At 39.7% G+C, this 14,974-nt stretch overlaps 1 long non-coding RNA gene across 1 annotated transcript; it reads right to left on the bottom strand.

The window, feature by feature from the left end:
* Positions 1 to 12,182: 12,182 nt before the first annotated feature.
* LOC145070896 (uncharacterized) lies at positions 12,183 to 14,592 on the bottom strand. The gene is made up of 3 exons (XR_013690123.1): positions 14,173 to 14,592; positions 13,015 to 13,102; positions 12,183 to 12,356 (listed from the first exon to the last, which is right to left on the bottom strand). It is a non-coding gene; the product is annotated as an uncharacterized LOC145070896 (long non-coding RNA).
* Positions 14,593 to 14,974: the final 382 nt, after the last annotated feature.

Raw genomic sequence — 14,974 nt, 5'->3', positions numbered from 1 at the left:
ACCTTCACCAGTGGACGTGGTGAATCTCGAGATGGACAGCGAGGGGGTCATTCTTCTCATGGAGGACAACGCAGCGGTCATGGACGGGGGAGAGGCAGATCACCACCTATCAATTACTGGCCCGGATGGTACCCTCAGTACTATTGGGCACCACATCCATGGTAACACTATCAATCCTTCAACTACGTTTCCCTTCCGCTTAAACAACGTCTACCATGTCCCGAATATCATCAAAAATCTTATCTCCATCAGAAAATTTACCATTGATAACCAAGTTTCTGTTGAATTTGACCCATTCGGGTTTGTTGTGAAGGATCTCAACACGGGAACACATATAACCTGATGTAACAGCACATGAGATCTGTAACGACCCAATTTTCATGACCAAAAATTTCGTTTTAAAAACATTACTTTAGAAAATATTAAAAACTAAAAACATTGCCTGATCAAATCATAACACAAGTGAACCGTGTCTAAAAGCCAATTCATACATTCAATCAGAATATCAGAGTACAAATCCCAGTGAAGCTCGTAAATGCGGAAACCGGAGAGTGTGTGTGTGACATGCTGCTACCGCGCCGGCTCCTTTCCCCTAGCTGAGGAGGTACGTGAAACCAAAACTGAAGACTGTAAGCACAAAGCTTAGTGAGTTCCCCCGTCGTACCACATACCATACAAACACGTAACATACATACTGCCAGGCTATTCTGGGGTGCCTGACTACCCGGTACGGCCGTTCTGGGGTGCCGTCCTACCCGTGTCAAGCCATTCTGGGGTGCTGAGTACCCATGTCAAGCCATTCTGGGGTGCTGACTACCCATGTCAAGCCATTCTGGGGTGCTGACTACCCGTCGGTCCTAACAACCGACCATAGGGACTGGTCCCCTCATACTACCTCTATCGCATATAACATAACAAGCCAGCATGCAAACATATCATCATATACTGTCAGACGTATCTGGGGTGTCTGACTACCCTTCGGTCCTAACAACCGAACTCGACTACTATCACATACAACGTATCATGCTAGCATATAACATATCAGGTAGTAGTAAACCTAGATGATATCACAAAGACAATCATCTACCATACGTCTCCTACTGGTGGGTCGGCGTTGTGGCCTTAGACCCACCGCTACTGGAAGGTAACTCACCTCGAAGTAGCTGCTGATCTGATCGGAAACTGACTGCCTACTACTGCTGCTGCTGCTCCGGAAATCCTCTGGCTGCAATTCCCACAATATACCCAATCAAACACTGCTCACTGACCTTTGGGTAAAATGACCATTTTACCCCTGACCATGCCCTAAGTCAAAGTCAGAGTCAACTTTCAGTTGACCCGACTCGCCGAGTTGGCTTTCCAACTCGCCGAGTCCCTATCCAAACGACTGCCCTGAATCCCGATCCTACCCGTCGAGTTAGGCGACGACTCGACGGGTTTACCTTCTTAACCAATATTTAAGTCCTTCATCCTACTCGCCGAGTTGTATGAACAACTCGTCGAGTTCATCTTCATCCGATGAACACTGATGCTAAGACTCGCCGAGTTGTATGAACAACTCGTCGAGTCCATCTTCATCCGAAGAACACTTATGCTGAGACTCGCTGAGTTGTATGAACAACTCGCCGAGTCTTTTCTTGATCTAAGGAGATTGCCTTGAACTCGCCGAGTCAGGGCATTGACTCGCCGAGTACCTCCATAGATGAGTTAAGCTTCCGACTCACTGAGTCACACCCCGTGACTCACTGCTCACTCGACACTACGAAAAGGGGACAAACTCGGAGACTCGCGAACAGACTCGCCGAGTCATATGAACGACTCGCCGAGTCGTTGCCATGCATCCACTAAATACACAGATTTGCTCGATTCCAGTCCATGCCATTCACAGATCTGGACTTCTAGGACACGAATCACATGTAAAGTTTCCAACTTTACGTGTGGATATTCACCAATATGGATTTTAGGGCTCAAAATGTCTCAAAAGGGTAGATCTAGGGTGAACAAGCAACATGGGGCCATAAAGCTAACAGATCTGAGCTCCTGGAGCTCAATCTTGCCTAGATCTAAGGGCCAATTAGCCTATTACGAAGTAATTTGCACATACAAACTTGGGGTTTGGCTCAAGAATGACTTACATGAAGTAATAAGCATAGAAACAGGGGAAAAACGGGTTATACCTCAAAGGAACTGCTGAAAGAGTGCAAAGATGCCTGGATTCCTTTCCTTCCTCTTGATCTACTTCCCCTTCTTCCTCAAAACCTTCAAGAACACACACAATAGCCTCAAACTCTCAAGGAACAAGCTTAGAACGAGGGTTTGGAGCTTCTGGGGAGAGAATGGGGGCTGGCCTGGGCGGATAAGTCCTTTAAATAGGGTGCAAACCCCTGAAACTTAGGGTTTCATCCAACAGCTGTGACTCGCCAAGTCCAGGATATGGACTCGCTGAGTCGCCAACCTAAACGTGTCCCGGGTCCCGCATCCACTCGGCGAGTCGGACCTATGACTCGCCGAGTCCAAGGCTAAAAGAAAGGAAATACTCAAATATCATTTACGTACCAGGAACCGGGTGCTACAAGATCTCTACCCTTTCACTCTATCAAGTCCAGTCAAGCATTCCCCTATTGCTCTTCATACAGTCTCTCCGACTATTTGACACAATCGCCTTGGTCACCCGGGAACCTCTAATTTTAATTATTTCAGTACTTTTCATTTGTTTCCTAGTAGTAGCAAAAACAATGATCTTTCTTATAATGCATGTTCTTTAGGTAACATTATCGCTTGCCATTTTTAAATCTAGTTTCTCTTACTTATTCTCCTTTTGATATTATCCATGCTGATCTTTGGACTTCCCCTGTTACTAGCAAACTTGGTCATAAATATTATTTGGTTCTCCTTTATGATTTCTCACACTATATTTGGACATACCCTCTTAAAACAAAATCAGAAACCTTTTTAACAATAAAACATTTCTATGCTTACATTCAAACACATTTTTCCATGAAAATCAAAACTTTTCAGTGTGATAACGGAAAAGAATTTAACAACCACTCTTTCCATCAACTTTGTAATACTAATGGCATGCAACTTCATTTCACATGCCCGTACACCTCTTCTCAAAATGGAAAGGAAGAACGCATCATTCGAACCCTAAACAATATGGTTCATACCAGCTTCATACATGTATCTTTACCACCATCTTTTTGGAATTATTCCCTTAATACCTCCACTTATCTTACAAATATTTTGCCATCTCATGTCATTAATCATAATATACCCACTCCAATTCTTTATAGACGCATTCCCACTTATAATCACCTACACACTTTTGGATGCTTATGCTATCCTAACACCTCATCTACCATGCCTCACAAACTAGCCCCTCGGTCCACTGATATACTCCAAAGTGAGTATTAGAGATCACATATTGGAATGCATGACATTTAGCAAAATCTTATTTCTTGCAAGTAGTAATTGTTAATAATTTTATCCCTGTTATAGAACCTAGTGACATGTTATGGTTATAAGTTACTTAATTATAGGTTATAGTCACAATTTCTTATAGAGAAACTCAGTTTATAGGTCCTTGTAGCAGGACATAATGACTTGAGGTAATGATTCCTCATCGGCTTTGGGATAATTTTTATTCCCGAGGATAATAAAGATTTGATTATAGACTAATTTATGGTATTGATTCCTATATTTCCAAGTTTATGTTTTGGGATATTCGGGTGTTGTTTGTTTTTTTTTTTTTTTTTTCTGTAGATCTTCTTAGCCTTTATTGTTGCATTGTGAAAAGCACACACATACATTAGCTTTCATGTATTCTTTATTTTTTATAAGACTGCTGCCTAAAAACGTTTGTGCATCATCTTCCTAGTGCAGATGTGGACTAGAGTATTCTACCATCTTCAGACATCTTCTAGCTTAAAAACACCCTTTTTCGAATGCCTTTTTTGTTAATCAAATGCCTCCTTTTTTTCTTTTTCCTTTCTTTTTTGTAACCTCTTCAAACATTAATCTTTTTTTGTTTGAATACATTTTTTTGTAATATTTCACCATTTTAACTACAACGAAGTGTAATGGATCACCTCAAATATATCCTTTAATTCATACCATTTAACATTTTTTAATATTAAAATATAGTGTTCAAAAAATGACCTAATTATCCTATTGTCATTATAATACAAAACAATTTAGCCACACACATTAATCACAATATAATGTCATATAAAAGAAATAAATAAATAGTGTTTATGAATAATGAAAGTGTTATACAATAATACAAAAAAACTTAATCTATATTTGTTAACTATTTATAATAAATTCATAAAAGTGACAACTTCAAAATATGATTTTGGACATAAGGTCTGAATGATTCCAATATTAAATCTCTTAAATGAATTAAAATTGAAAGGAATTTGAATTTCATGGAACATTCCATTATTATAAAACTAGAACTATTTAAATTTCAATATTTAAAAACTATTTTAAGTTTAAAAAACCAGTTTATTTAAATTATAGGTTATTTTAGCAATCTGAAGACGGTAGAAATCAAATAGTCTTCTTCTTGCATGCTGCAACTGTTTGGTCCACCTCTTCTAATGTAGAGGTATGTAGATGTGGTCCATAGACTGCATACCTTTTGCCTTAAATAAACAAACATGACCTTAGTCTCTTGTGTGTAGTTTATCTGCAGAGTTATCTTCGTCAGTGTAGTCTTATCTACAAATTTATGTCTGTGAGTGTAGTCTTATCTGCATGGTTATGTCTTGGGATATGAAATCCTTGTGTGTACAATTTTATCTATAAGGTTATGCTTTGGGGATGTGGAATTCCCTATCTTTGATTATTATGACATATTTTGTAACGCCCGCGTTTACAGGCTAGGCATTATTGTTGACCTAATAGTCTAGGTTAACCTTTGTAATTCTTTTGAAGTATTAATGATGAAATATTTGAGTATTATGTGAATTATGTGTTTATTTTCTTAATTATTATAATTTAAATGAATTAAGAATAAAATAAGTGTCAAATTTGAAGTGTGAGATAAGCCCGATATCTTTGCATAAAGATGTAGTGGTCGAAACAAGGATTCTGAAGATATAAAGAATGCCAAAATCCGAGTTATAACGAATAAGTTATGACCGGTCGAAGTTTCGCGACAGAACCGGCAACGCTGAATGATGTAAAAAGTGAAATTTACATTAGAGCGATATTTAGCCTTAGTGATCGAAATGAAAGTCGTAGAGTTCGTTAAACCGAGAGCGTGCATAAAAAGAACGCCCAAATCTAACTTCGTATGAGAAAGTTATGATTTTTCGAAGTTTCGACTTAGCAGTATGCAACCCGAATACTCGATTTGAGATCGAGCGGTGTTTAGCCGAAACAATCTAAATGAGAATTGAAGATCTCGTTAATTGTAGTGAAACGATGAAAACATAGGCGAAAACGGACGTCAGATGAAAAGTTATGATTTTATAACGGAGTTTTCCTGTCCCGGCCTACTAAAAATAAATAATAAAAATAAATTCAAAATTAGCTGACGGAGTCTAAACGAAAGTTGTAGAGCGTAGTCTCACCTACGCGTGATATAAAGAACGTCGAAAACGGAGTTCTTATGAGGAAGATATGAATTTTTGAAGTTTATTAAATATTTTCGATATTTAATTTAAATATAAATTATCCGATATTATCCAAGGGGGGAGTCAGCGAGTTGATCCTCATTACGCCCAACGTAATTTCAGATTACACCCAACGTAAATCGAAGTTCTAGCCCCTATAAAAGGATGTCAAGGGTAGACGATTCTTTTGCTCATTTCTTCCCTTTCTCTCACGTTTTTGCATCGTTTTTCGTGCAAGAATTATCCTGAAGCCCCGGTATCATTCCCGAGCCCCGAAGCAAGTCCCGAGGCCTCGAAGATCCCGAGAAGTGCAATTCCCGAGCTGAAGCTCTGCCCGCGAGGAGTCCGATTTTTTTGAAGATCTTCCAGATCTGCCGAAGAATACTACTTATATAAGCCGTAGTGATGTCCGATCATCTTCTGATCAAGTGAGTGTGTGGTTATATTCTTCTAACGCATAATTATGAAGTATTTTATATAAAATACGTGTATGTGTATATTTTGTTGTTATATGTGTGAATGTATATTCACTTTCTTCTATCTCATGGATCTGATTTATTCTCTATGAAATACGTGTTATGTGTATGTGTCTCATCTTTTGTTAGGAATATGTATTGAATGAGAATGCTATACAGGTTTTAAACTATGTATAAAAATATATATTTTTATCTACTAATATGTTGGGTAGAACATGGGTAGATAGTTGTGTGATAAACAGATGAGAGGCCTCGATGTTTTGATTTAGTCATTTAGCGGTAGGGATGAAAGTGGGTCCAAACCCGGACCGGATGGACCCGGACCCGAAAAACCCGGAACCGGTTAACGGGATTTTATAGAACCGGAAACCGGACCGGTATATAGGAACCGGTTCCGGTTCGGTTCCGGGTATGGTTCCGGGTAAAGTGGGTCTAGAACCGGAAAACCCGGAAACATCAAAGTGGGTAGGTTGGAACCGGATAAAGTGGGTTTAGACCCGGAAAACCCGAAAAAACCGGAATTTTTTGGTAATTACTTACTACTTAGTGGGTTGAACTTTGAAAATTTTCATATTGATATCCCGACTTTGGGGGGCTGTAACTTATTGAATACGAAACCACAATTACCAAAATTAGAGTCTAAAATCATGTACAAACTCTAAAATACACTCTGGAAAAACCCACATGTCAATCCGAATTTAAACGAATGAGATATACTTGTGTTAATATTTTCACATAATACAAAGTACAAAAACAAATAGCTGAAAAGTTGAAAATTTTCAGTTTTGATATCCCGACTTCGGAGGACTGTAAATCATTGAATGTTAAACCAAAAATGACAGAATTATAGTCTAAACTCATGTACAAACTGTAAACTAGAAGTTGGAAAAAACCACATGTCAATCCGACTTCAAACGAATTAGATATGCATGTTTTAAAACTTTCACCGAATACAAAAAAACTAAAAAAACTAAAAACTTTCAGCTTTGGTATCTCAACTTTTGAGGACTGTAAGTCAATGAATATAAAACTAGAAATGATAAATTTATAGTCTAGAATCATGTACAAACTCTAAACTACATGTTGGAAAAAACCGTATGTCAATTGGAGTTGAAACGAATAAGATATGCATCTTGTAAACGTTTCACAAAAAGTGGTTCCGGCCCTAAAAGTGGTTCCGGTTCCAAAAACCGGTTCCAGATTTTAGACCCGGTTTACCCGGACCCAATGGACCCAAACCCGGATTACCCGGAACCCGGATAAAGCCAATTTTTAAACCCGGAACCGGACCCGGTTCTATATATTCCGGTTCTAACGGATCCGGTTCCGGTTCGGTTCCTGTTCCGGTCCGGTTTTCCGGTTCTAAATCTCATCCCTATTTAGCGGAGTTTAGATGACGACCACAGACTTTTCTAGACAGTCATGTGGAACGCTAGCAGGTTCGCCACCTGTAGGTGTTAATGAACTCGGGTGTTCATTCGCTATACTCCATCCCCCTCATGGTTGCCTTATTTTACATATATTGTCGGGAAACCCCCGAATGCATGTATTGTCTCCCCGACGAAATATTCTAAGACCATGTCCCTTGTGTTAGTTGTTTTAGGGACGTAAAGTGAGAATAACGGGATTGGGTAATTGGGTTATTGTTGGTTGGTGGAATTAAATATAATTATTTATTGTGGGTTGAAAACCCTATATGCTCACCAGACTCCCAAGCCTGACCCACTCAGTTTATTTGTATTGCAGGAAGTGGCGCAAGGGCATAAGATGGATGAATCATCAAGTTGTTTTGTTTACAAGTCTGTATATGTATATATTTGTTGAACGACTTGTAATGTTATCGTTTATGCTTTATGGTCTATATCGGAACATGACATCCCGAGTTTTGATTATATAATGAAAATACATTTCTTTATGAAATGCTTTGGTAAATATTATTTTATCACGTTTTGTTTTTGGGAACAAATTCCGCAACTCTTTCAAATCAAAAGGATTTACTCTGAAATTATTTTAAAAGCATAAATGAAAATCGGTCTTTTCTGGCCGAGATTTTGGGGATGTCACATATTTAAATGTTAAAAGGTTGTTAGTATGTTTAAATTGTAATATTAAAAGCACACTTAGATTGTTTTGTTGGTTTAAGACCCATGCAACTCATAAGCCTTCTCAACTTATGTATTATTATATGTGCTATGTACTCAAGTTTTAGAGTAAAGTTTGGAGAGAGACTGATAGAGAAGGCTTATTGAAGACTTAGAGAAGTCTTCAGGTGGTTTGGTCCTTTATCTTTTATTATGGCTGTTGATATTATTGTTGTAACACCAAACAATTGTAATCGCTGATAAATCAATGATTTTTTTTTTGTAAAACCAGAATTTAATATGATCGAGTTTTACAGTAATCATACAACCATGGTAAATTTGAAAAGGTAAACATATGGTGTTAAACCCAAGGGGTAGAAAAACAAGGACAAGTAAAACTAACCAGTAGTAGTCTTCACACCATTAGGACCAACATCTTCACTTACAAATCCATCAATCGGGGCCCCATCTGCACCCATTTTCAACATTCTCCTCAACGACCTCCTCTTAACCTTCCTTAAAGAAACATAGCTCTTGTAGCCTTCCATCATCAATTTGGATAAGATGGAGGAGGGAAGCATAGTCCATTGTGGCAAAGTCAACATTGACTTGGTCCTTATTACCATCATGACTGGAACGGGAACTCTTAGCTTCAGAATTGAATGAACCAACCTCAATTTCCGCCCTTAAACTAGCACGAACAAACTCCTACCCAACAACGAAACAGTTATGCTTAATGTGCCTCACACTGCTCACAAACTCAGGGTGCTCTATCAACGTATCCAATATTCACACCACTCCAACCCTGAGGAGACATTACAAATCATCATTTACCCAACTTAGATGGCTGCTTTTCTCTTCTAGAAGCTTGTCCTGATCCACAACGTTCCTCTCCAGACTCTCAACTTATATCACTAGACACTTGTGTATTTGGGACAGATCATCTACCTTGGCCTCTAGCTCTACCAATCTCTCCTTTACAAACATCTTCTCTACCAACAACAACTCAACTTGTTGATCAAAAGCCTTAGCATTTCCCCCAAAAGGGATACTTAACACTTAAGATCCTTTTCACTAACTTGAATAGTCGTGCACTGTACACCATATTCACTCAAGTAGTTTATACGACAAGCCCAAACAAGTTAATAGAATGAACATTGAGCTACAATGATATAAACATAGAGTTGGGAGCCATTCACTAAATTCCAATCCGGAGCAAAAGGGGTTGTAGCAAAATCAACATGACCAGTAAGCCCACCACCTCACGTCGAGCTATGATATGTTGATTGCTTTTCCATAATGGAAAATGACTTAAAAGCCCAACGAAGTTTCAAAACCATTCAAAATAACCCAATCATGTTTTGTCTGTTCAAAAAAACCCAACGAACTTAACATTTTGTCTAAAAAGTCCAACAAAGTTCCAAACCGTTCAGAAAATTCCAATTTTGTTTTGTTTAAGTTCGTTGGGTTTTTTTTTGAATAGTCAAAACATGATTGGAGTTTTTAAACGTTTTGGAAACTTTGTTGGTCTAACAAGTCATTTTATCGATACAGTAATAAGCCATGTCATCTGTTTCTCTTATTTGAATTTCAGGAAAGTGTAACTTAGTTGGGCTTTTTAGACAAAATGTTAAGTTTGTTGGGTTTTTTTGAACAGAAAAAACATGATTGGGGTTTTTTGAATGGTTTGGAAACTTCGTTGGGCTTTTAAGTCATTTCCCCTTTCCATAATAAGCTCAACTGAATCAAACATGAAACTAGTAGGAAATGGCTTCAATACAACGGGCTACTTATTCATCCCATGGATCCCCTTTGATTGTCTAGAATCTTCATCGGGATCACAATTACAGCGGATCCATCTCCGCCGGATGCAGAACCCAACAACTTCCCTAGCCATCACCTCTGCACATACTTGTCGATGTTCATCTCTCCAACATCTGTGGAAACATCAAAAAAACTCAACATATCTTTTTGTTTCCCTTGATCCATGCCAACAATAGAAAGGATGTCGTTGCTACTATCTTCCACGTACTTCGACAAAGAACCATGAGGAACCATCGACAACTTAGAAGGCGAGGACCTTCCGAACGTGTAGGAATATTCGCCAACGTCTCATGAGGTTGGTCAGGAAAAGAAAGACGATCAAATCTATATGGCGGTGGGAGAACCTCATGGAGATCCACCTCCCGAAATAATAGCTTCCCCCATTAACTTGTTCCACAAAAATTCATCAAAGCACAAGGGCCTCTTCACACTTGCCAAAGGACGATACTGTGTTATTTTCATCAAGAAAAGGGGGAGAATGAGAAAAAGTAACATAAAAACTTATCTTTCTCCATGACGAAGAACACATGCATTTTCCGACGAGCACGCCAAGACGAAGTCATTCCTACAAGCACCAACTCAGGAAATTCTTCTAGAATCACCTGGAAACTATTCAAAGTACGCACATTCTCCTTCTAGTGCAAGAAAAACTTAGGTGACAAGCCAAAAAGGGGTCCCGACCGATAATACCCTTGTCCAACTAGGGAAACATTTACCCACAGCCATTTGTCTTGATAGAGAGAACACTTGGGATCTGGAACGAGAATATGACCTCCTCGACGGGTGGAGAAAGTATTGTTATCCCATGTAGCAGCAAATTGGAAAAGTTTCTTGAACACAAAGAAGTCGGGAATGATATACTAAGAACGAAAGATCATTTCGAAGGCTACCATCTTGTTAACAACATTAGGTGTGAGAATCTAGATGATGCAACCATTTCGACGGAATACCTCGTCCTAAATGTCAATGACCGGCAAACAAAAACTGGTATCAAACACCTTCATGTAAAACTCGACTTTCCTATCAGGAGGAAAGGAGAACAACGAACCAGGGCCCGAGAATTCCACGCCATCATCAGGATGGAACCCATACACGTCATGAAGATATTGAAACTCTTTACTAGTATGAATGATCCCAGGATGACTAGACATTTTCTCATAGGTTTAGAAGAATATGAGAATAAAGAAGATAAAATGCGTAAAGACAAAGGGGGTAAACATGGAATGTTGGGAATATAAAGAAAAAAGTTATACATGCAGGAAGTTCAAAAATATAACCATTATGTCATAACTGTCAGACATAAAACTCGGTCACGTCGCAGCCAGGATTGAAGCGTCAAAAGAAATCACAGTGTGACACAAAGCCATAATTAGTCAAAATCATCATAGATAGCCTACGTGAAACGCTAAACTTACTGGACTAGGGGACTTCACAATGTATTCTTTAGAACGTCCCAAAGGAACGAAGGGAAAGACCATGGAAGACAACTTGGCGACCGTAAGGTCACCCAAGTCTCTCCTAGCTAGCAACAGTGGCAAACGGCCAAGCTCTGCGCCCGCAACCACTCGCTCCATGCCAACGAGCATGTTTGGATCCTATACGCCAATGTACACTAACGCCTCCAAGGGAAAAAAGGTAATGTTCAAATCATTACCACTTGAACCAATCACAAGCTCTGAGAAAGAGGATAACACGATCATCCCTCTGACCCTTGTAACATATAACACCCACATCTCGCATACAGAGTCACAACTTGGCCTAACTATAAAAGGCCCCTCTCGTACACTAGAAAAGGGAGTTCTGTCTTACTCATTCACTTAATACTACACTTATCTCTCAATTTACTAACTTGACTTTCAAATCGTTTTCCCGGGATTCGCTCTCGGAGAACGGCTAAAGTTTTCCTCCTTTGTTAGATTTCAAATCATCGTTTTAGCAGCTGTCTTAAAGACTTCCTGGAGATCGATATCACATTATATATATATATATACACACACATACACACATAGAGAGAGAGAGAGAAATGAACATAATAGTATTTCTTCCTAGGTTTTTCCATAAAATAACCAAGAAAATAGGAAATGAAAAAAATAGACACAATTTCCGCATACCGTATCTGTGAAAATTGACGTCATTTATGAAAATCTATGTGGTCTAAATGCTACTGTAACATCCCAAAATTCAAGGCCAAAAATTTCATTTTTAATTAGGTTTTTACATGAAACCAAAGTGTGAATAATCAAAGTATAATATTATGAAACCATATCAGGAAATAATCCCAAGGATCTCGTGTGCGGAAAACATAGTGTGATGCGCTGCAACCAAGCCGACTCCTTTCCTTTGAAACAAAGTACCTGAAACCAAAACTGTAAACCGTAAGCACGAAGCTTAGTGAGTTCCCCCATCATACCACATACCACATAACACCATCGATATTTCTCAACCGGTAACTGCCATTGGTATCTTTTTACCGGTAACCGGGGACTATTTCACCTTTACGATTATTACATAATAATATGTCATAAACATACTGGTCACGTACTAACATCATAAACATGTTGATCACATACTAACATATCATAAACATACCGATCACATAATCATATCATAAACATACACATAAGCATTGCATGGGTTCTGTATACCCCTTTGGTATCTTTCAACCGGTAACTGCAATCGGTATCTTTCAACCGGTATCCGCCATCGGTATCTTTCAACCGGTAATCGGGGACTATTTCATCCCCTACCACTATCATATAATATTATGATATAATCATACAGTCAGGCATTTCTGGGGTACTGACCTACCCTTCGATCCTAACGGCCGAGTCAGGGAAAAACTATTCCCTGCTACTACCACTAACACACATAACATATCACATAAGCATATCTCATGAGCATATCACATAAACATATCAAGATAATTATCACAAAGACAATTATCTACCAACTACCCCTGTTGGTGGGCCGACATTGTGGCCTTAGACCCACCCCTACTGGAAGGTAACTCACCTCACACTGCTGAAGTCCCGTAGACACAACTCCACACTGATGAAGTCCCGCTAACTCAACCCCAGCTGCTGGATGACAAATTCCCGAACTGTCAACACCAAAATAACACCCAATTAATAATTGGGTTCCACTACATAACCATAAGTACATACTTGGATAACTACTACATTACCCCAAGCTTGGCTTGTTCAAGCCCAAGGCCCAATCCATAGGCCCAAAGTCAACCAAGAATCAAAGCCTAACACATGGCCCAAATTTCCAAATTGGGCCCAAACCTTTATAAGGTCTTACCATAAGGCCCAACCAAAAGTCCAGTCCAACATTTGACCTTCTAATGGCCCAATGTCATATATATATATATATATATATATATATATATATATATATATATATTCATTAAGGCCCAAACCATGGCCCATTTATGGCCTAATTTTCCAAATTGGGCCCAACTCCTCATATAAGCCTTACCCTAAAGCCCATTAATTACCTAATCATCAAGGCCCAATAGAAGGCCCAACAATAAACCCAAGTGGAAATTAGGGTTTCTCATAAAAAAATGATTAGGTTTAAGTCTCCTACATAACCCATTAAGGACTTAATCCATTAAGTCCAATATTGCTTATATTAATTTCCGCCAATGATTATTATTTAATATTACAAGTTATTAATCAGTCCCGTGTGTCTCGATTAATTCCCCAAAATTAGGGTTTTCCAATCCAAATACTAGCCCATTTATTAATTTGTTGGGCTTTTAGGTCATTTAGGGCTTTATTAGGCCTATTAAGCCCACTAGAATGTCATTAAGCCCATTAGGGTTTTTCATTAAGCCCATTTGGGTTTTAATCACCCCAAACGAATCAAATTCACAAGGCAAGCACACCGCCACCCGACACGGCGGCCAGTGGCAGCTGGAGGTAGCGGCCACCACCCTACGGTGGTGGTTAGGGCTTCTTTCTCATTATTCCAATCGGTTACAAAGTTACAACATAATATCTAACACACACACACACACACTACATCACGCTCTTAGAAAATAAAAACACCCACATATCACCACCTAGCGGCGGCAGGTGGTGGTGGATGGTGGCAACCTTGGATTTCCGACCACCCAAAACAGTCACGCCCACAACAAATATCAAAATATACTCCAGCCACGACCTTACGGCTCATGGTGGCGGTGGCAGCAAGGTTGGCGGCAATGACGACGGTCTGAACCAACACCGAGGGAGGAGCGATTGGAACTGGCACAATCTCGACGGAATAGCCTCGCAGTGGCGGCACAGGACTGAGGTCGCTCATCGGCGGCCAAATCTTCAACGGAAACAACAGCCACATCGTCATCGGACTAAGATGGCGGCAGCAGGTCGTGGCTGACGGCGGTGGCGAGCCACAATGACAACATCGTGGCTGGGGAAGGAGGCGCCTTCGCGTGTCTTCGTCGGCGTCTGGAGTAGTGACCTTTCGTCCTTGTCGGCAGCTTGATGGTTCGACGGCTTCTCGGTGGTTTCCGGCTTCCACAGAGGTGGTGCGGCGCCAGAAGTGGAGGCAGGAGGCGGCGAATGGTGGGAGGCATAAAGGGGGGGGGGGGGGGGGGTATGGGAGTGACGGCTGTACACAGGGTCCTTAGGGTTAGGGTGTGTATGGGCTTTATACCCGAGCCTTACAAACTTGCGGCCAAAATGGCACAAATGGTCCCTCCCTCCATAGAACAATTCGAAATAGACCCCAAATTTACCCTTTAAACCCTCAGCATTAAATCCTTTACAATTCAGGTCCGGTTTTTACTAAAACAACCCCTCCTCTACAAAGTCTTTTCAAATGAAGTGCAAATAATTACCAAGTAATCCCTGCCCTCATAATTCTTTACGGAACCCATCCGAAACTTACACTTTTAACCCCCGAATTCTAAAATATTTACAAGTTGCTCCTCGAAATCACACCTTGCTAAATAATTATTGAT

The sequence above is a fragment of the Lactuca serriola genome, chromosome 8 (genome assembly GCF_051521515.1).
Source record: "Lactuca serriola cultivar US96UC23 chromosome 8, Lser_US96UC23_V15, whole genome shotgun sequence".
In the NCBI taxonomy this organism is placed as follows: Eukaryota; Viridiplantae; Streptophyta; class Magnoliopsida; order Asterales; family Asteraceae; genus Lactuca; species Lactuca serriola.
The sequence above is the reverse complement of the archived record's forward strand: the minus strand, read 5'-3'. Positions and strand labels throughout refer to the sequence as shown.